We start from the raw sequence: 21,073 nt of genomic DNA on the forward strand, positions 1-21,073 counted from the left end.
ACATTTTACAAAGCCCGTGTTTTACACCTGCGGACTTTTGACAAGGGATGAGAGAAGACATTACCTGAAGAATCAGAGAGCATAAGACAAGGGATAATACAAGGATTCAGGTGCTTAGTGTCTGGTATCTGGGATGGTATATCTTCAATAAAGACTTAGAAAAAAGACAACTACCAGCGGGAACTGCAATTAATATTCACTATAGGATAGTATTACTAAAGCAACAGCTTTCAAATAGTAGAATAGCAGATTTTGGGTCTGCAAATTATTTTCAAGTTCTACATGTTCTTTAAGGATAAATTTACTTGGAGCTTTACAACTTACGGTGATATGGCAGCATACCAACATTTTAGATTTTCTTAAAAGCCATGTCATAGGCACTAGAAATGCAGACAATGCAATAGGCTGAACGGAGAAGAAGAACATGCTGCGTTCCCTTCCTGATTCTCTCACTTGCTAATTCATTGATGTTGTGCGGGTCATTCAGCCTGCCACTATTTCCAGCTGTAGCAATTACGCTCGTTCCTATGCCTTTTGAAAACCATTTTGAGGTGATACTGCTGCAAGAACAGCACTATGCATCCCTAAACACTTCCAGGGCATCAGCAAGCTCTCAAGCACCCTCCTAGAACCTTCCCATCAATCTAAACCTACAGCTTTGATGCAACTAGTGAGCGGCATGGAAGCTACGAACCAAATTTTACAGCTAGTGAAGTAAACAATCGCAATCTCCACTAAACCCAACTGCATGTTTGTGCTAAGATTTGCTCAGTCCTTTTGCTGGCAAAAGGAAAGACTGGAAGCGGAGGCAGAGGGATGCTAAACCAAGGCACAAGGCAGTGAGCAGCCTCCAAGCAGGGCAGGCCCACAAAGGACACGGCCTCCCTTAGAAACAGTCATGCCCTCAGTTCCTGCAGATGAATGGGGCTCCACCTGGATGCCAACACAAGACAAGCATCATTTTACAATCTGCCTGTGCCTGTAACGTTTCACACCAAGAACTTCCTATTATAGTGCTTCCACAGAAGACATTAGCTAGAAGCAAACAACAAATGGAATCCAAAAGAAGTATGTCTCAGAGATTTAAAAGCTTAATTGCTGCAGTAAAAAGGTAGACAAAGGAAGGGAAATCCATGTGTGCATACGCTTGCTCCAAGAAATAGTCCTTCTGTGTTTATTTGTTAGCCGAATCCTTGAAGGGAGTGAGAAAATACCTGTTGGTTTCCATCTGCTGCTACTAAGGTTTGGGCAATAATCCACTAACAAGTTGCCCTATGAATCATTGCTCCTTTCAGGTACTTAAATATGACAATACCACAAGATGCATGCACAAGAACAATACAGCAGGTACCAGACCCCAGTTTACATTTCATCTTAATTCTTTTAGTACAGACTTAATTTTCTGGAAATTGACAATGGAATCATTTCTTAGACTTTTCGGAAATTTGTTGAGACATCTACACTCACAATTTCACCTGTCTACAGCACGAGAAAAAGAACAACACTCCACCACAAATTTAAAAGACAGGTCCCTCTGACTAAGCTAACAAAACCTGTTTGGAGGACAGAAATGCCATGATCCCGAAAAACAGTTATCTTCTGGGGGAAATGAATCTTGGACAATTACCGGTCTAAACCAATTTTTTCATTAGCTAAAGTAAATTTAATTTGTATATAAGCATCTTCATATTCTTCCACCCCCAAACAAGCTCTCTGTTTTAATCCAAGTGTGTATCGTACAGTAAAGCAAGGTCTGAAACCTCTCTTTAAGCTACAGAAGACCTGCAAGAATCAGTGGCACAGCAACAGGATCTCACTTCTGCGCAGGAATAGGAGACAGGGGGCATGCACGTGAGCAGAACAGCAGGGGAAAAAAATAGAAATAAAAGAGTGCTGCAACCAACCAACCAACCAACCAGAGGAAGCTCAAGAACACGTGGGTCTGGTCCATTTTGAGCCTAAAACAATTGCCTGGTGGCTCTCCACCCAGAAGGAATTTGACAGGGGCTGTGGCAATTGACAATGCTGACATCAGAACGCCTTAGCTGAAGTCAGTTGACCTGGGCTGACTGACACCACATGAGAGTCTAGCTTATTGTTTTACAGAAACATGAGGTTAGTCAAGAAAGGCATTCCTTAGAGTTACTCTGGATCTACATTGTGAAGTAAGAAACTATCCCCACAACTCCCCTGGCTACAGCAGAGCGTTCCAAACACTTCTAGCCATAGCATAATACTTAAGATAACCCTGAAAAGCATAACATAAAGACATTCTACTTTCTAAACTTCCACACAGTTTGGGAAATTGCATAAAATTCCAGAACTAAGTCTTCTATTTCTGCTTACTTTTCAAAACTATCAGATATGAAGTGTTAACACATTTTGTGTTTCATCACCAAGATAGCCAGAATTTTTTCCTGATTAAGAATGTTAAAATCTGACAAACATTCCACAACGTGTTTTCTATCATGATGGAAAAAAATTCTTGAATTTGTCCACCTTAAATGCTTTTCTGCAGGAATATTTGAAAGATTGGCACCGTGTATTTTGTTTCAAAATCAAGAATGAAATGATAGATTTCTAGGGAGTTTTGACACGTTTTTGATTTTGAGTAAACATTTTTTTCTGGTTAACAGAGTTCTTGGTTAACGTTCCCTTTAAACCATTAAATCTTCATATAAATCACTGTTATTTTAAGAGACAATGGAAAAATACTAATTGAAGAGTGTGTAACCTCTGTACTTTGACTAGAACAAGACCGGAAGCACAGAGAAATGTATTATTTGCCGCCTAAATACATGAAAACTTTGTCTAATACTGGCACTCACTGCATCTGGCTTAAGTGGGTACTCACATCCAGCCTGAAAACTGTGAGTCTTGGCATCCAATGAAGAAACAAAAAATCCAGTATTTGTGTCTGTTTAGTATCCATCACTGGGAAGAACTGTGACCCAACATGACAATCCTTTCCAATAAGGACGTCTGTCCTGGAAATATTCCTTTCTCATGACTTTCATTTCCGGATTGTGTAATGTGCTACAAAGATCACCTTGACTGCCTCATGCACATGTACGGTTATGTTAACATTTCACAGAGAATTGCCTTACTCCACTCTTTAAGGTAGACAAAAGTCTGTATTGTGGTGTATTCTTTTGGCGGCTTTTAAGCCAGGGGCAAGCTCTGGACAGCTGGGAATTGTACAGTTGATACTACATTAGCTTTTCTCATCTACTTTCTTTGGCTAATTCTATAGCAGGTTAAACATCCCTGGAATGTGCTGTCTCCTTTTGCCTACAAACATGTTGCATGAAGATGTACAGTAAGATCAAACTGCTCTTGCTTACCTTTCAGCGAACCTTTACTCATGATCCTATCTAAGACTACAAATCACCATTTGGGTTTTCCTAGTGAAGGCAAAGGCAAAAGAGAAGATGCCAAAATGAAACCACCATCTACCTACATGTACTTTCAACAATTTGGCATATACACCTGCAATCCTAAAAATATGGACGTAATACATCCATGCCAGTAAGACAATTTAAAAATTCTCTTCAAGAGAAACGCACCGAGTCCTCCCTAGCTTTCCGAACACTCTTCCTTAGACCAGCTCACGGATGATGGTGGACAAGAGCTTCAGAAAGACATTGTCTTCTTAAGAGTGAGCACGGACTTACAGTACTGTAAATGTGCATGGAAGAAACGATACACTGACTTTATGGAAAGGCACTACATTCATCTGGAAAACAAATGATTAAATTCATATAATAACTGATGGAACAACAAGAAATTAATAACCTTAGCTTTTGCTGCACAATTGTAGCTATATGGAAAGAACTGCACATATTTCCGTTCCTGAAGAAAACTGTAAACAAAATACACAGTGGGAAAGTCCACAACAGCCATTCCACAAAATGCCAAATTAGACGGCCAAGATCTCTACTTCATTTTGCTTATCACTATATTAAGACTGCAAACTCTTTACTTCCTGTGCACTTAGGATTAATGCACTGCCTCATGTTCAAGATTCTTCGTCACAGAAATGGGAATGACTGATACCTGAGTCAGTTCAATCTTAGCTCATTCACAATGCCATGGACAAATTCAGAGATAAATAGTCATTCTATTACCTCCAAGGTTCAACCAAAGAGGAAAGGTTTTTCAAGGAAAATCCTTGAATACATTCACTTCATCTGTGAAATCCAGACAGCACCCTATCCAGATTTAGATATGCTGGAAGTACTCCAGATTGGATCTTCAGCTGACATCAGCATAAGATGCGGAAGACCTCTTGTCACATCGCTTCCTCTTTCAGCTGGAAGGAAACATTTTTCCACTTACAAGACAAAAAGAAATGCCTCTGGGCACCAAATACTCATACAAAATTCACCTAAGACCAAGGTACCGACTAGTGGAAGAACACTCTGAATTCTTAACCAGTAACTGCTGTGAGAAACGTTCCATTCTTCATTTAGAAGGATTCTGTATTGATATCCATCCCATAGGCACGCTCACATAGACTTGGGATGATGCAGCAGGAAAAGAAAAGGGACTAGCAAGTAGTGAGGTAATGCAGTTTACATGAGAATTCTCCTCAAATCTTTGCCACAGCTATTAAACAGGAAAAAAATATTCTACTTCTCCGCTACCTAAGAGGGAGCACAAACACGACAATAGTTAATAGTTCATTACTATCACCCTAATCCTACTGAAACAACTTAGGTTCTGAATAGTTGTATTTACATAGAGAACTGTTAAAAGACTTCTATTTGCCAAAAGAAATTCTAGGGTAAAAACATGCCGTGACATCACTCATTGAGTGTTTTCACCCCGAATTACAGCTGAACAGAACAACTGCAACCTTTTGCTACCTTTTCCAGCAGACCTTTACACTGAAGAACTGTCTTCCCAAAAGGGTGTGAACTAAATTAACAACTCGTGATAGAAAAACTTGGTGCAGCCAGCACTCACTTTAATTGAAGACGTCAGAAGATGCCTTGCACATTAGTTCACTTCACAAGTTACATAGTTCATAAACACTGCATTACTCTATATGTTCCATTATATTCTTACGGAAACTTTTTTTAAACAAACAACAACCCCCCCCCGCCACGTATAGCATCTAAGCAAAATACAACCTAGTTACCTGGACTCCAATCCAACATGTACACAAATAAAGAAGTTTCTGTTCTTTAGCTGTACCACAGAGTAATGGTCTCTGTTTTTACAGAGGAACAGACAGAGGCCAGACAGATTTCATTTTTATGGTCTGTCTATGAAGCTACATAGATATACGCACAGATTGATATGGATGAAGATACACACATATAGAAACACTCGTTTTCCAGGAACAAAATGCAGGAATTGGTTGATGCTTGAGATGAGAGAGTAGACTAGTGATGCTTATCATTTTTACAAATGGAACTACTCCAAGAGCTCTTTGGTTGTTTGTTTCCCACAGACTATTCCCACAGAGTGATTTAGACCTAAAAACAATCTCAAGAGGCTGGCAAACTTCGGACACTTGTCAAAGGCCACACAGCCAGAGACATGGGGTTACATAGCTTTTGATTCTCCAGGCACCATTGCCAGATAATTACCGAGTAGACAAGCAAAACAACAGTGCTAGAAACAAATCTTGCAAATAAACGGCTACAGAAACTCCGGGAATCCACTTAGAAGGGCCCTGGAAATTGAACCAAAGGTGGTGAACGAGAAACTATAATCAGATACAGAAGGGAGTTTTTTTCCTTTTTCAAACCTGCAACAAATTGCATTAATGCACTGGGTTGTAACACAATTCTTTGTTTTGTGCTATGTGACACAAGGGACTTATTGTCTTGTTAAGCAACACGACTTGTGGTGAAGCAAGAGAACATGTGTAAAGGCAATCTAAGGACATAGATTGTCTTCCGCGCACACTCATACAACTACCATAAATATCAACTGATGTAAAAACAAGTAAAAAAAAAAAAAAAGAGAGCATGCCTTCAAATGTACAAGAATACCACCTGACATTTTAAAACTGCTCATATCCAAGAGGTTGCTGCTTCTGTAATAGCGTTCTCATACACTTACTGAGCTGTTTTCATTTTGGTTTTCCTTCTTGGCTGACTCTGACTATGGTTACGCTATGCATCCAGAGTTTCATTATGGGACTTGGGGAAAACGGTACTGCTATGATTTGGCAAAAGGGAAGTACAATAAACCATTCTTCGTTCCTGATGTACATTGAAAGAATGTAATAGCTCCTTTAATTTCCAAGAATATGAATGCATTACATACATTTGAGACTAGGCTCATTAGTAAAGATTTACAGCTCTAGCTAGACCTACCAAGGACTCTCACAGAAATTGTTCTCTAATTCCCACACAGTAACTTGAATACTCCATCGTATTATAACTACGTTCCTCTGTGTGTATACAACATACACACATATATACACACACACACACACCCCTCTACACTTTATATATATCTATATGGAATTGGCATACTGAAAGTACACAAAACAAAAGAGAGGATACGGACTCTTCCAAATAAGAGGAGGTATAAAGTAGAGCAATAGAGCACACTACAAAGCCCTCAGGAAAGCCACTGAGATTATTTGCCTTTCTTCTTTTCCTCCCTTCTCTTAGGACAATAGGGCAAAGGTATTAGCATCACCATTAATGCATATAGAAGCTTTTGTAGTGCAAGTTAGCAGCTGAGTCTAACACTGAAAGCAAGAAACTGGTTAAAGCAGACTAAAGTCCCCTTCTAACCAGTATCCAGCACACAATTTCCATGACTCTAAATGGTTACTTTGCATGCACGTGGAAGGACAAACAAGCCCTTATTCAAGTGAGAGAAGAGGAGCTTTCATGAGATTTAGGACTGATTGCCGAGCTTGAATGAGTTGGCTAACCCCAGAAAGGAATTCTAAGCAGGAATGGGTAACCGCTAATCCACTGTTTCAGAAAATTATATTTACTTAGTGCGTTTTTAAGTGACCACATATAGCACTATGGAGGGCCTTCACAGCAAACAAAGACTAACTATCCGATTTCTAAATATAAAGTATCTCATTACATTCTCTTTGTTAAAATAAATCCTGATGTGGAGATGGGACGTACAACAGAAGACATCAAGAACAGCAGAGGAAGACTGAAGAAGAATCCAGACTTAGGTTTCATGAATAGCTTCCACCTATTTGTCCTTTTAGATAAATTTAACACTTCTTTTAGGCATCCTAGTCCAAAGACCTATTTCTTGTGAAGCCAGTTTATCATTTCCTTCCATACGCTACATTGGAGAAAAGAAGAAACAGAAGAGGACAACTAATGGATTTTACCAGTCTACCAAATCTTCATTCTGGCTTTCACCCTATTTTCAATTTCTTAACTTCTCTCATGTCCATAGTTTTGAAAAAAGTACCGTAGGCTTGAAACTGCAGTCTAACTCCTGCTGTTGTCATTGATTCTAGGACTTACAACTTTCCAAGATGTATTTGAAGCGTATTGCCCAAGCAACAAGTTTTCTCAAATCATAAGGCTTTCATAAAGAATAGTTGCAATTAATGGCCTCCATGGCAAATAACGTTCTCATCACATTGCAAATGCCTACGCTTGCATTGTGCTAAGTGAATAATGACAACAGTGCAGATGTTCTTGTCTCTTCATGTAACAGGACATCCTGAAACGGTTAAACCCACATATAAACCAGGCACATACATACTAACTAAAAAAAATGAAATGAAAATCAGTTTGGGGGTTAATGAACCACAACATAAATTACACATTTACTGTTCAGTTGGGAATTTCAACAAATAGACAATGTTACTATCGTAGATGCTACTTCAGCAACTGTTTATGGTATTTTAAGGGTAAACCTCAAATGCACCAGTAAGCACTGGACAGTGTATTTTAGTAAATCAGGAAACGCTATATTTACATACTTTAAATAGTTAAGAAATCACGTAGGCTCCGTAAAGTTGAACTGAGATGAAAAAGGATAATATAAATAGGCCTTCTTCTAAAGCTCATGTTTCAGACAAACTAAAAAATAACAGCTCAGAAGTGTGATAAGTGAACCAATAACCGAATCGAATGTGTAGCTAAGATCTCAAAACAGACAGAAATGTTAGGAAGCCAAGGAAGGTGTTTTCCAGTGGAGTCCAACAGAAGCTAGACTCAGCATTAGCATTAAACAACAATCTGGAAGAAAATAAGAGAGCACTACTGGTGAAGTTTGAAAATTAAATGAGATCTGGCAGAATACAAATAGGAATGAAGACAAATCCATTTTTAAAGATGACTCATCTGAGTAACTTCTATTTTAAGGTAGCCAAAACTGGACCCCCAAACTTGATCACATACGGCAACAGCATGACAACAACAACAAAAAGAGGCGAGCACTTGAAAACACCAGGAGTGAATAGCATCCTTGGGTAAAGACGCAGGAAAATAGCAGACGTGGCACCACTACAACCGTTCACACACTACTGTGCCTAATTTTGGCACTTATGCTTCAAAAAACAATCTGAAAAATAGGAAAAGGTCTGGAAAGAGCTAAGAGAATGATTACATGTCTGGGAAGCAGGCTTAAAAACCTCTCTAAATTAATCTAAGAGAAAGATGAGTTGTGACGTGATCACAAGCCTGCAAGTATTTACATAGGGAGGAGCTTTCTAACAGCTCTTTAGCAGCAAAGGGTATAAAGAGATCCATGGTTGAAAGCTGAAGTAGCAAAAATTAGAAATAAGACACAACTGTCCATTCTGAAAGTAAGTAACTGTGGCAATGGTCTACTTCAGAACACAGTGAATCTTCCTTTCTTTTAAAGCTTTGTCTCAAGACTGTCTAGCTTTCTCATTCACCAGAAAAATAAAATGTCAAAATAACTGACCAAAGTTAGTGTCAGGGATGTGCACTAGATAATCAGAGAATTAAAATTCAGTTTTGGTCTGTGTAATCCTACGTAACAGACCTGTACGAGTGAACGGAACATATGTGGCCTGACCACTGAAGCTCGAAAGAACAAGCTGACAGGAACAGGTAAATTCATGCAGATTATTCTCACATGTATTATTACAAGCAGTACCTCTTCGCAGAGTCAAACACCTTGAACTTAGAGAAGAAAAATCAAAACCAAAACAAACAGCATGCGATGACTTAAAAAAAAAGCGGGATTTTTAAAACACACAAGATAAAAATACATGTCTTAGAGTCAATGTGATAAATACAGGAGATTATGGGTTTCTTTAAAAAGACACCTTTGAGTCTAAAGTATGCTCTTTTCACGTTCCCGTGCTTCCTTCTGCATCTACAATCCTACTAGGAAGTAATTAGTAGTAAGGACATGTGAGATTCTCATGAACTCCCTTGATGTCTGCTGTTGATGTCAAAAGAAAAACAGTAAACACCGTAAAACTTTGCAAGAAATATCAGGAGCGTTGGCAGTATTGAAATTACAGTGATGAAAAAAACACCACCGTGAAGAGAAAACTAAGAAGAATTTCCTCTCTCACCGTGCACTTGCAAGAAGTCATTTTTCCAGAGCTGAATTTCACTACAAGTTTAAGGACAGCAGTAGCAGCTTAATGACCCAACCTCTGTCCCTTTACATTTCAACAGTTTTGGACTGCCAAACACTGCACCCTTTTTGGGTGACCCGGTAATGGTAGTTGCTGTGCAGGGGTCATTTGCAGTCTTCTACCTCTGACTTTCTTGAGGACGCATTTTTGCTTCAAATCATCATCATCGTCAGAAAAGAAGTAAAAAGCAAAGTCAGGAAAGGAACTGTACTTGTTGTGTGCGTTGGGAGGTAATAGCAACGCTTAAGAAACTCTTGTCCGAGCTTTGGGGAGCGTTCCAGAGGGTTGCAATGACTGGAAATGAAGCAATATTTAGCAAATCAAAGTGCTGTTTACGCTACTGCCTACTTTTATAGAATGAGGCACTTTCTTACACTGAAAATGCCTCGCAGTGTTGTTTCAATTATAGATCACCCAGAGCAAAGAGATTTCAGACACTGCAGATCAACACAAACAAACAGCTGATGTACACTATGAACATGGAGCATCATTGCCTATCTGCTGAACAGCAGGAGAATCCGAGATCTACTTTCTGTCACACGCACATGTGAAAATGGCAATTCTGAGAAGAAGAATACAGAACTTTTTTTTTTTTTTAATATTTACATGTTTTTCTAAAAAACCGCTGTGACGCAGATTGACCTATGCACTGGAAAAGCAGCATGATGCGTAATTTTGAAGTCAAGGTATATTCTGCCTCAGTCTTGTATCCTTTTTAAAAAAAAAAAAAAATACACTTTGAAGCTTTCATTACCTTGTTTGCAATAGGGGCAATAAAAGAACTTAAGTATCGTCATAGAGCAACTGCGGACGCCATGGGCCTTTTCCTGCCCTACTTTCCGTTACCTCATTCAGGCCAGACAACCTATGCAGTTGGCAGCTGGTAATATCATCTCGGTAGCCACCAAAATCGGGGCTTATCTCTGTGCACTCGCACTCTGTAACTTAAAAGGCAAGGAGAATGTGGATGTGCCGTGGTATGTTTTTTCCTCAGAGAGAAGTACTTCCTGATATGTCTGTCTCTAAAGTCGTAGTGCTGATTTATAACTGTGAATCAGATCGTTTGATCAAGAGAGTCCTCAAAACAATGCCTGTCTTAATTCTCACATTCTCCTTATACATAACCTCCCTGGGGATCTCTTCTGAATACACTATGCAAACTTTTTCTTTCTGCCTTCCTTTTACTGTACGGCACCACATTTTAAACAGGACATTAATTCCTCAGAATAAGCCAATTTAAAGGGAAACTAAACAAAAACTCACAGGCTGAAATAAGACTGCAGTAAAGTGAAATGAACAAATTGGTAGCGTATTCATATCATAGAATCATGGAATTGTTTAGGTTGGAAAACACCTTCAAGATCATCGAGTCCAACCGTTAACCTAACACTGCCAAGTACACCACTAAACCATGTCCCTAAGCACCACATCTACGCGTCTTTTAAATACCAATGCGGGACGGGGACTTAACCACTTCCCTGGGCAGCCTGTTCCAATGCTTGACAACCCATTCAGTGTAGAAATTTTTCCTAATATCCAATGTACACCTGCCCTGGTGCAACCTGAGGCCATTTCCTCTTGTCCTGTTCCTTGGTACTTGGGAGAAGAGACAGCCTATTTGGGCAGCAGAGAAAGCTGGGGGGAGAAGCCGATTTTGCCTTCCACTTTATGTAAGAAATGCAAAAATAAGTCTGGAAAAGTACCTTTTTCATGAAAAGGCTAGGACGGCTCTTTGACTGTTGAATAACAGTCTCTGTTACATACATATCATGCTCTTTGTAGTTAGGCATTAAAAATTAGCTCTGCAGAATACTCAGTACTTCCTTGCTAACTCTTTCAGTTACTAGACACAACGGGCACGTGAAAGCACAGGAAAGCCTTTTCAAAGCACCCTTGCTCTTCTATTATCATGCCAGACAAAAAAAGAGGTGTGGTAAGTTTTAGGAGGTCTGCAACAGAATGTGTTAGGTAACCAAAACTTTCCATTTTTATTTGAAAAATACCGAGCAGTTGGTGTTCATGTGTCTAAAGCAAATTATTTCTCTCAATAAAGCAGGTCTGCTGTTCAAAGCTCTTTGGAAGTTGTGACAAGGGAGCTTGTGCTGTGTTTGCAAAACAGAATGAGACTCTGAATTAACAAAACCCCGTGGAGCCACACATGGGGTTAGCTATACCATAAACCTGATGATGTGCAGAGGGAGCCTGGATTAGCAAAACATTCCCACAGTCAGCAAACCACACTGGTAGGATTTATTAGCAGCTAAAGCAGCTCTGAGACGGGAGGCAGTAGAGTCCAGAGAATAATACCACTGAAAAAATACAAATGTCAGAAGAACAGGTCTTTCATTTCTGGCTCCAGCACTGACTTACTATCTGACATCCAACCAATCCCTTCCCTGCTCTCTACTTCAATTTCCTCAATGCTGATCAGAGATTTCCTCCAAAAAAGATATTAAAACTGACAGGTGAAAACTGTAGGCAATGCAAATCAGAATATCATTCTTACTAAGCAAGTCTTACAATGTACTTTTAAAGGTCAGTTATAATTCTCGTCTCTCGTCTACCTAACGCTAGCTTCATCCTCAAAACGAGAAAAAAAGTACACAGAGCTTGCAGTTTCTCTTGTGACTTCTATTTCAAACTGTCCCAGCCGTGTGACTGTAACAGCAGAGAATTCTTCAAATAGTCCAACTCTTCTGTCATGCTTTCTCCAAACGAGAATTAGGATCTTGGGCTCATAAAAACTGTCATCAACGGACCATGCTTCATGTCCTTCAGTATCCTGTCTTTCAGTTAGATATGCTGGACATACCAGACAGTTCAGAAGAAGGTCCAGAAGCCCCAAAACATACCTGAAACACATGCAAACAAAGGAAGGATCTTCATTGCCTCAGGCAATCAAAGCCAATTTACGCTATAAATGATAAGACTTTAGAGTAACGCTTTTTTAAATAATCCTTCATGTAACTGTAGATGCTATTCATCCATAAAACTTATCTTTTTCTCCTAAGTGCTTGACTGTGGTCTCTCACAGGCTTGTGTTTCCGAGCTTACACACACACTGCACTGAGAAGTCCTCTTACTGCTTTTAAATTCGATACTTCTCAATTTCACTGCTGGCCTCTACCTGAAAACATGCAAGAGGTTAAAATAAAAATTGACATTCCGTTCATGCTTTATCATTTTATCTATATACTTCTCTCCACATTGACTAGTACTGACTGCTGAGTGGCCAGTGGCAATATTCTTTTTCCACTTCTTAGTAAGAAAAAAGTCTCAAGAAGAATTTTTTACTATGTCTACTTTTTCTAAGTCTGGCTTGACTTCTGGCTACCGTTTCTTTTGCAAATTATAGCCAACAGGCACCTTCACCGAGCCTGTCAAGGGGTGCAGGCACCTACTGAGAGACAATGCTCTGGTTTTGGATTTTCCATCCCATTTCTTAGCAACAGTCATGTTTTCTCCTATTGTAGTCCTAAAGCTGGTGCTGCCTATTCACAACAATAAGGCGGGTGAGAAGCTTCCCAGCCTTGGCCCACCCAGTGGCTGCAGCACATTTAAAACACAAAAATGTAACTTGTGCATGCCAGTAAGAATTACCATAACATTTGGCACGAGAGCTGTGCCTGCCAAATGACTTTGGGCTCAATGGAAGCTCTGGGTTGGTTTACAAATGACTAATCAAGGACAGTACGTTTCAGACTGAATGATATACCTTGTTTGGGTGAAAGTTTTATTTTGGCACGCTAGGTATTTTTACAGAGAGCTGAAATTAGTGTCCAAATACAAAGTCATTTGGGAACTCAAGAAACAAAATCGTCACAACTTTCTGATTTTGGAGCAGACGAAGGTGTTTCTCCCACTAGCTCAATTAACTTGGGGAAACTGATGGGAAATCACCTACAAGAGAAAACCACACACCTTTTGATGCTCCAGAGGCTGTATGCTTGTGGCTAAGCTACTTGACTAGAAAAAAGCAAACCAAACAAAACACAGAGTTGGCAAATACATCAGAACAAGCAGGCATCTTCTGTAGAAGGAACATGAGCCATCCAAAACACAGCGGCTTCTAGCAGACGCTTCCCCACGTTGCAAGGAATCGGACGAGCTTTAGGCTGCAGTCCAACTGGGGCTTCCAGCCAATTCAAACGCAAGCTGCTGCCAAGAAGGGCAGTTTGACACTCTCCTGCCCCTTCATTCCTGGCTGAACCTGACCTTCTGATGCTCCTGCTCAGCAAAGCTTTGCCCTGGGGACCCACTCAGCTGAAGAAAACAACTTGGGGTCAGGTTCAGGTTGCAAGGGGATCCCGCCCCTGCTCCACCTCACCCCAGGGCTGCACAGGTCCTGCACAACAGGACAGCAAGCAAAAGGAGCAACCACCCTTCACTGAAAGCCCCTATTTATGTCCGCTTAGAGCAACTGCCAAATTGCAGCCTGAGGGCAGGGGTTTGTCTCCTCCATTCCGCCCACCTGCCCTAAAAACCCTGCTATTACATTCACTCTCTCAGCAATCCCATGACTAATTCTTTATTTAAAGTGGAGGAGCTCCATCAGCAGAGACAGGGGGAGACTCATCCCCTCAGCCGTAAGTCATTTGGTACCCGGGAGACCCAGCCTCTAGCCCTGGCTCCACATCTGGCACAACGAGAAGTAAACTCTAGAAAGCCCCAAGAATCAGAGTGGCTCATTACAGGCTTCTACACCTCTTCTTTTCTTAGTCATCCTGACAAAAAAAGAATTGCCAAAAAAAAAAAAAAGAATCCACATTGTAACCCTCTCCTTGCAAGCAAGCATATCACGCATATAAGCTAGCCCAGCTTACTAGCTAACTCTGAACGGCAGCAGAATAAGCCCTGACAGGCAGCCAGCCTTACCCACGCCACCTGAGCCACCCAGCAAAGATCAAGCCTTTCAGGTCTTCTCTTGAACACTTGGATTGCTTTCATCCTCACCAAAAAGAGACTTTCCGTTCCAGCTCTTAGAAAAGAAAACTCATGAAAAAAAAAGATGCAACAGTGATTCAACTCTTCTAGAGCTTTGCTGCTTCTATGAATGGTAATGGAACTGTTTCCAGCTTCTCTCAGTCTTCAGCAACACATCCTAAACACAAATCACGCATCTTCCCAAAAGCCGCCAAGTCCATAAAAATCTTGCAGCTCAACAGGACTCGGCTTAATACGTACATACGACAAGAGGACTTCAGGACACAAGTGCAGCTGGCTGCGCAGAAAGCACTGGCCCCAGTCTCCGTTTGGCGCATGTCTGTCTGATTCCCCTTCTAGCACACAAACAGCGGTGCTCACCTAAGGCAGGAATGAAAAAGCACACAGCAAGAGTTTCAGCGCCCGAGGAAAAAAGTCACCCTTCTCAACGACTCCTTTACCAACCCGCAACACGCCACTCTCTTCAGGTGCAGTACCAGTCTGTTTGAAACAACCAGCTACACAACACAACCCGCGCCAAAGCACGAAGGCAACTTCTCTCTCTCCGGACGCCCCATTTCGCTCCTTCCCTTCCACACGGATTTAACGCTGCCATGGAATCCTAGGCAGCTCTGTCTCAATCAGCTGCCTCTTCCGAAGCATCACCTGTACCAGCAACAGAGTCAAAGATTCTTCTAACAGACAGAAATACTGCTCAGAAATGAGCAGCTGCTATTGCAATCCTAACACCGTTTCTTCTTTTCCCATTCTTTATCATATAGACCGAGGGCCTTCAAGAGCACCTGGCAGGCAAGACTGCTCTCACTCTATTCCAGATCCCATCAAAACACACCTGTTCTCCAAAAAGTTGCCGTTTCCCGGCCCCAATCCTACCATGCAAAGCTGACCTTCGGGGCAGTCATAGAACTCAGTCTCCAAAACGGAAGAAAGTAAACCTAGGCGTCTGCTCGAGCCCACTTGCGCTCAGTGCCTGGAGCCCAAATTCCCTGACGTTCAACAGCCAAATGAATTAGAACCACAGTGATAATGTCATCTATTGGCAGTTTTCTTCCCAAGAAGACAAACCACAAACACAGAACCAAAACCCCTTCCAAGGCACAACTGGCAAGGCAGAACCGCAATTCTGCTGTCTGATCCAGATCAGCAGCCATCACATGCCCCTACGGATTGGAAAACGACCTGGTACACACACAGCCCAAACACCTCCGAGCAAAAGATTAAGCTGCCAACCTAGCGCGCTGCTTGCAAGTCTCATTAAGGACCGCTACTCCGACACTGATACCCAGCTGCGCAAGAAAGGCCTTCCCTGCTCTACCAGTGCAGCGGGTGGATTCTTTTCCATCGGCATTTACAACATTTACTGGAACAGTCTCCGAAAGCACCTCTCCATTCGGAAGGAAAGGATAAGATTGCCACCTCGAAGATTTCCACCTCGTTACTATCAACTATTCAACATTTACTTTCGTTCACCTGTTCACAGGCACTGTAGCCTACCAAACCCATTCTTAAAATGGCCACCTTGCCCCACGGCCATTCAGAGAAAGACTTACCCACCAAATTAATTCCCTTCCCTGTCTTTTTGTCATTAATAGTGCATACCCTCTTTCAGTGGCCCATTTACATGATTTTTTTCCTGCTTAACGAGGGACTGCCACAAGGGCAAGCACGTATCAATAGTAAAGAACCGGTCAACTGAACTAAAATCACATTCCTCGTATTAGCCATCGCCCTTTGCCCTTTCGGGCAGGCGCACGCTTAGTCTGTTTTGATCTACAAAGACAGTCTTGCCACTAACCACGCTATTTCCAGGGAAATAGGCCTGAACTTCAGTTACGGCACTGCAAACAAACTTTCTGGCTACTGCAACGCAGCTTTATTACTCCAGAAAATGCTACTATGGAATGAAGTCATTTGCTCCTACGACGACTTCAGCGTAGGGAGATGGGTCACGCTGTGTGCGTCCTTCATGCATTTTAACACTCTCTTACACGTCGAGAAACACTGCTAAAAGGGTATCGTAGGCAGAGGCGGGGTAACAAATCGCATTGCTGTACAAGAAATAAAAAAAAACAGCCGCTGTTTCCCTGGTTTTGCTTTTGCCAGGAATGAACTCCATTCAAACACAGCCGAGTCAATAAGAAAATACAGGCGATTCTTCTTCCAACACCACAACATATTTTAAGAACCTGCAACGCAGAACAAACAGATATGCCGCATGCTTACCCCAAAACAAGCTCTTAAAAAGACCCAACCTGAACAGCATACCTCAAATACAGCAGCACCCTCTCAAGGACTGGATGTAGAAACCCTCACGGCAACGCTTTAGCAACTTAGAGCACAGCAATACTGACAACACGGCTGCAGGAATTGGCACCACTCCAAACGGAAAGACGCGAGCAGAAATAAAGACGCTTGCAGCAACCTGCCGTGGATGCTTCCCTCTCTTTTTTCCTTACACTCTGCGGTTTACGTTCGGATGCACGCATTAAAACACAATCGTGGCGGAGAGAGATTGCGGATACAGCCACTTAGGTTGCAAGATGTAAAACTCTGTAAACAAACAGCACAAACAGCAATTTACACCCTCACTTACCTCATACCACCAAACACACTCAGTTCCTCCAAACCTTCGGACACGCCTGCCCACCCCCACGTCCTCATCAGTGGCGTACATTTCTCCAAGGCATTCACCTATATGTGGCACCATCCTCCGCAGAACCTCCCGGCTGGAGATCATTCCCGGCCCTCCCAGGCAGAAATTCTCTCCAGGCTCCAGCCCCAGTTTTCCAAGTTCTTCAACAGTACCCAGACCCGTCTCTCCCAAATACAGGGCTTTACTGCTCTTCAGTGAGCGAAGAAACTCCTCCCGTTTTTCACCTGAAAAAGAGAAAAGATTACTGTCATTTCTCTGCCAGCCATCTCTCTGCCCGTACCGCAAGCGTGCTTAAAAACCTCACGGGCACCTGAGACTCTCACGGGAAATCACTGCCAATGCAGTCCCCTATACCGAACTGAAAATACCCTTGCACGAGTCGACCTTGCACAGACTCCTCTGCGTTTCATTATTCATCAACATTACAATGACCTTTGCATTCAGCCAAAAGCCACAATACGACCAGAACTTAATTCTACCAGTGAACCTTCTTCTGCTCAACCAATACTGAGGGAAAGCCCTCCTTTGCCCGTTTAAAACTCTCTCGGAAGCAGGACGCTTTGCCAACCTAGTTCCAGGCTGGGGAGGGGAGGGGAGGGGAGGGGAGGGGAGGGGAGGGAAGGGGAGGGGAGGGGAGGGGAGGAAAAACGCCCCGTACTCTTTCAAGAGGATGAAGTTTGGAAGAGACCAGAGCAAACTGAAACTAACCCAGATCAAGAGCTTTGATTACAGAGGAATTGTGGCAACAAGGGAAAACTCCGGCCCCTTCCAGAGCATTTCCAGGGCCGCAATGCCTACCCCCTTTTCCTTCAACCCCCCGCCCCGCTTCTTTGAAGAAACTGCCATGTCATATCCACTTGAAATTAAAGGCTTCTGGGCAGGTCTAACTCGCAACCTTGGAACCCCTTAAAGACAGCTTCATTGCAACTCCAAAATGAGCCCAGAGAAACCACCGACAACTCCGACGTCTGCCACCCAACGTCTAGACGTACGCACGCACCCGCACGCGTGCCAGCATGTCGCAGACGAACGACAGCTGACGAGCAGCAGCCCGGGAGGCGACTCCAACAAAACCCAGTGACAGCCAGGGAAGCACACCGTCCCCTCCAGTGAACTTCCAGCAGCGCTCGCCACAGCGCCAGCAACCACGCTCCCCGCCCGGGCCTGCGCTTCCAACTCCAGCTGCTCGCTCTTCCCCAGGAGCACGACGCCGCGCGAGGAACGGCAGCAACGCGCGCAGCGCAACAGCACGCGGGCTGCAGAACATCCTTGCCTCGCGGGGCTCCAGAGCTCGCAGGGAAACGGGGCCAGCGCTTTCCAGAGACGCTGCAGAGGAGAACGGCAGCTTTACAAGCAGCCTTCGGCGGCTGCGTTTGCTCCGCCGAAGCGTCAGCGAGCCAGCGGAGAGCTTCTGCCAGCGCCCAAAACGCCGCTGCCCACGAGCGCCGAGCCCAAGCCCTCGGGCTGAGCCGCAGCCGCGGCGGGGGCCGCCCGGCCGGAGCAGGACGCAGCCGGCAGCGCTCCCCGCCGCTGCCGCTGCCGCCCGCCGCCTGCGCGGGGGCGGCGGGACGAGGCGGCACGGCCGCCCCTCGGCTGCGCGGCCGGCCGCGGGGCCGCCGCCACCCCGCCGCTCCCCTGCCCACGCCCAGCCCCGCCGCCCGCCGGGCCGCGCCGGGCCGGGCCCTCTCCGCCGGCCCGGGGCAGAGCCTCGCCCGGACGGCCGCGCCGCCGCCAAGCGCGGGGGCCGCAGCCCCGGCACCCCACGCCCACGCAGGGCCCGCTCACCGCGCCCGCCGCCCTCCAAGCCGCCGCCTCAGCCCCCCGACGCGGCCCGGCCTCCCCAGGGGCGGCCCGGCCCCGCGGGGGCACCTCGGGGCTGCCACCGCCACCTCAGCGCCGCCACGGCGCCCCGCGCCCGGGGGCTCGAAGCGGCAACCGCCTCTCCCGCCCCCCGCGGGACCCCGGGCCGCCGCTCCCCGCCCGCCCGCCCGCCCTCCCTCCCTCCCTCCCTCCCTCCCGCCGGCGGAGGGGCGCGCCCCGCTCCCCTTGAATGGAGACGTCGTCGTCCGCCCGCATGAACCACTCGTACTTGTCCAGGTAGCGGGCGTGCATGTACTTGATCATCAGGAAGGACTTCTTCTGCGGCGGGGAGGAGGCGTCCACGCCGGGCAGGGCGACGCCGGGCAGCGGGGGCAGCCCGGGGGCGCGGCGGAGCCCTGGCTGGAGAAGAGCTCCACGCGGCCCGGCCCCGAGGGCGCCCACGGCCGCTGCGCCGCCACCGCCCGGCTGCCCAGGGACTTCTGCGCCGTCCTCACCCCCACGGAGAGGAAGTTGCGGGGCTTGGCGCAGCCCGGCGCGCCCCCCACTCCCCGCTCCCGTTGCGGCTGCCGCCGGGCCGGCCGCTCCGCTTCTCGCCGCCTTCCTCCTCCTCCTCCGGCTCCCCTTCCCCGCCGCCGGCGGGGCCGGAGACCGTGCCCTCCTCCGCCGCCGCCGGAGGCAGCTCCCAGCGGCTGCTCCTCAAACTCGGGCCGCCCAGCACCGCCGCTGCCGCTGCCTCCGCCGGCGCCTGCTGCCCGCCCGGCGCCGCCGCGCCCCCGGCCGCCCCCGGCCCCGCCGAGCGCCCCTAGGAGGAGCAGAGCCTGGCGCCGCGCCGCTTCTTCTCGCTCAGCTCGGCCGCTTTGGGGGCGAGGAGCCAGGGGGCGGCGGGGAAGCCCAGCCCCAGCCCCAGCGCCACGCTCAGCCAGGCTCTCCGCGACCGCGCTGCCGCTGGAGGCGACCCCCGGCCCGCGGCGGCCCCGCCCGCGGCGACTCCCGGCGCGGCGACTCCCGGCGCGGCTCCCTGCCCCGCCGCGGCGGCCCGGCCGCCCGCGCTGCTCCCGACTCCAACTTCTGCGGGCGGGAGGGCGGCGGCGAGGACGGCGGAGCGCTACCGGCGGCCCCTTCGCTCCGCTCCGCTGGCACCTTGTCGCCGCGGCGGCGGCTCCCTCCCCGCCCCTCCCACCGCTCAGCCTCCTCCACACGGCGGCGGCGACGGTGGCGGCGGCGGCCCCCGCTCGGCGCTCGCCGCTCAGCCGGCTTCCTCCGCGGCTTCCGAGCGCCTCACCCCGGAGGGCGCCGCCGCCCGTGCCCGAGCCCGAGCCGCGCCGGGGAAGTGGCGGCCGCCGCCGCCGCTCCGGAAGGACACGGTGGTTTTGGGGGCCGCCCGCGGCTCCCCCGCGCCGCGGCCCCGCCGCCCTCCGGCGCCCCCTCCGCCCGCCGGGGCCGGGGCCGGGCGCCCGCGGGGCGGTGGGGCGAGGGTGCCCCCGGCCGCGGCGCTTGGCGCCGGTGCGCCCCGCTCCCGCCGCCGCGTCGGGAGAGGCCGGGGGCTCCTCCGCGGCCGCGGCTTCACATCGCCCGAGGGCGGCCACGGGACGCCGGCTAGCCCCGTCCTGCCCTCGTCTCTCGTCCCAAGGCTGGCCACGGCGAGGCAGGTCAGGGGTGCAGTGCCAGGAGGAGGGAACCCATTGCGGATTTCCTTTGCTGAACACACCAGTGACCTAGAAATCGTTCCTCAAGTAAGCTATTCCGTCACTTCCATTATGTAGAGCTCCTTCCAGATGTCGGGGAGCAGGGCTGATACAGGAGTGATACAGAGGGGTACCATCTGGCCACCCAAAGGAAACAGCCACGCAGAGTCCTGCGGGAGGGAATGCACCCCTTGTCTTGACCGGGCTGGTAAGACTGACTGCAATGGCTGCCAAAGCTTACCCTCTGTCATTTTCCTCAATCAAATCTTTTAAAAAGCAAGAGGGGAAAAAAAAATAAAAAGCCAACAACCAACCAAAGCAAACTTTGCAAGGCTGGAGGTACACCTGCAGGCATAGCTGTGCAGTACAATGGGCAACTATTCAAGGGGGCCACAACCC

At 46.6% G+C, this 21,073-nt stretch overlaps 1 pseudogene across 1 annotated transcript; it reads right to left on the minus strand.

The window, feature by feature from the left end:
* Positions 1-11,224: 11,224 nt before the first annotated feature.
* On the minus strand, positions 11,225-20,925 carry LOC148050531 (chondroitin sulfate synthase 3 pseudogene; annotated as a pseudogene). Its single transcript, XR_015701057.1, has 4 exons — positions 20,916-20,925; positions 19,258-19,718; positions 17,109-17,392; positions 11,225-12,698 (listed from the first exon to the last, which is right to left on the minus strand). The product of XR_015701057.1 is annotated as a chondroitin sulfate synthase 3 pseudogene (transcript).
* Positions 20,926-21,073: the final 148 nt, after the last annotated feature.

The sequence above is a fragment of the Nipponia nippon genome, unplaced genomic scaffold (genome assembly GCF_047370975.1).
Source record: "Nipponia nippon isolate SJK-2023a ecotype South Korea unplaced genomic scaffold, ASM4737097v1 scaffold_8, whole genome shotgun sequence".
Lineage (NCBI taxonomy): Eukaryota > Metazoa > Chordata > Aves > Pelecaniformes > Threskiornithidae > Nipponia > Nipponia nippon.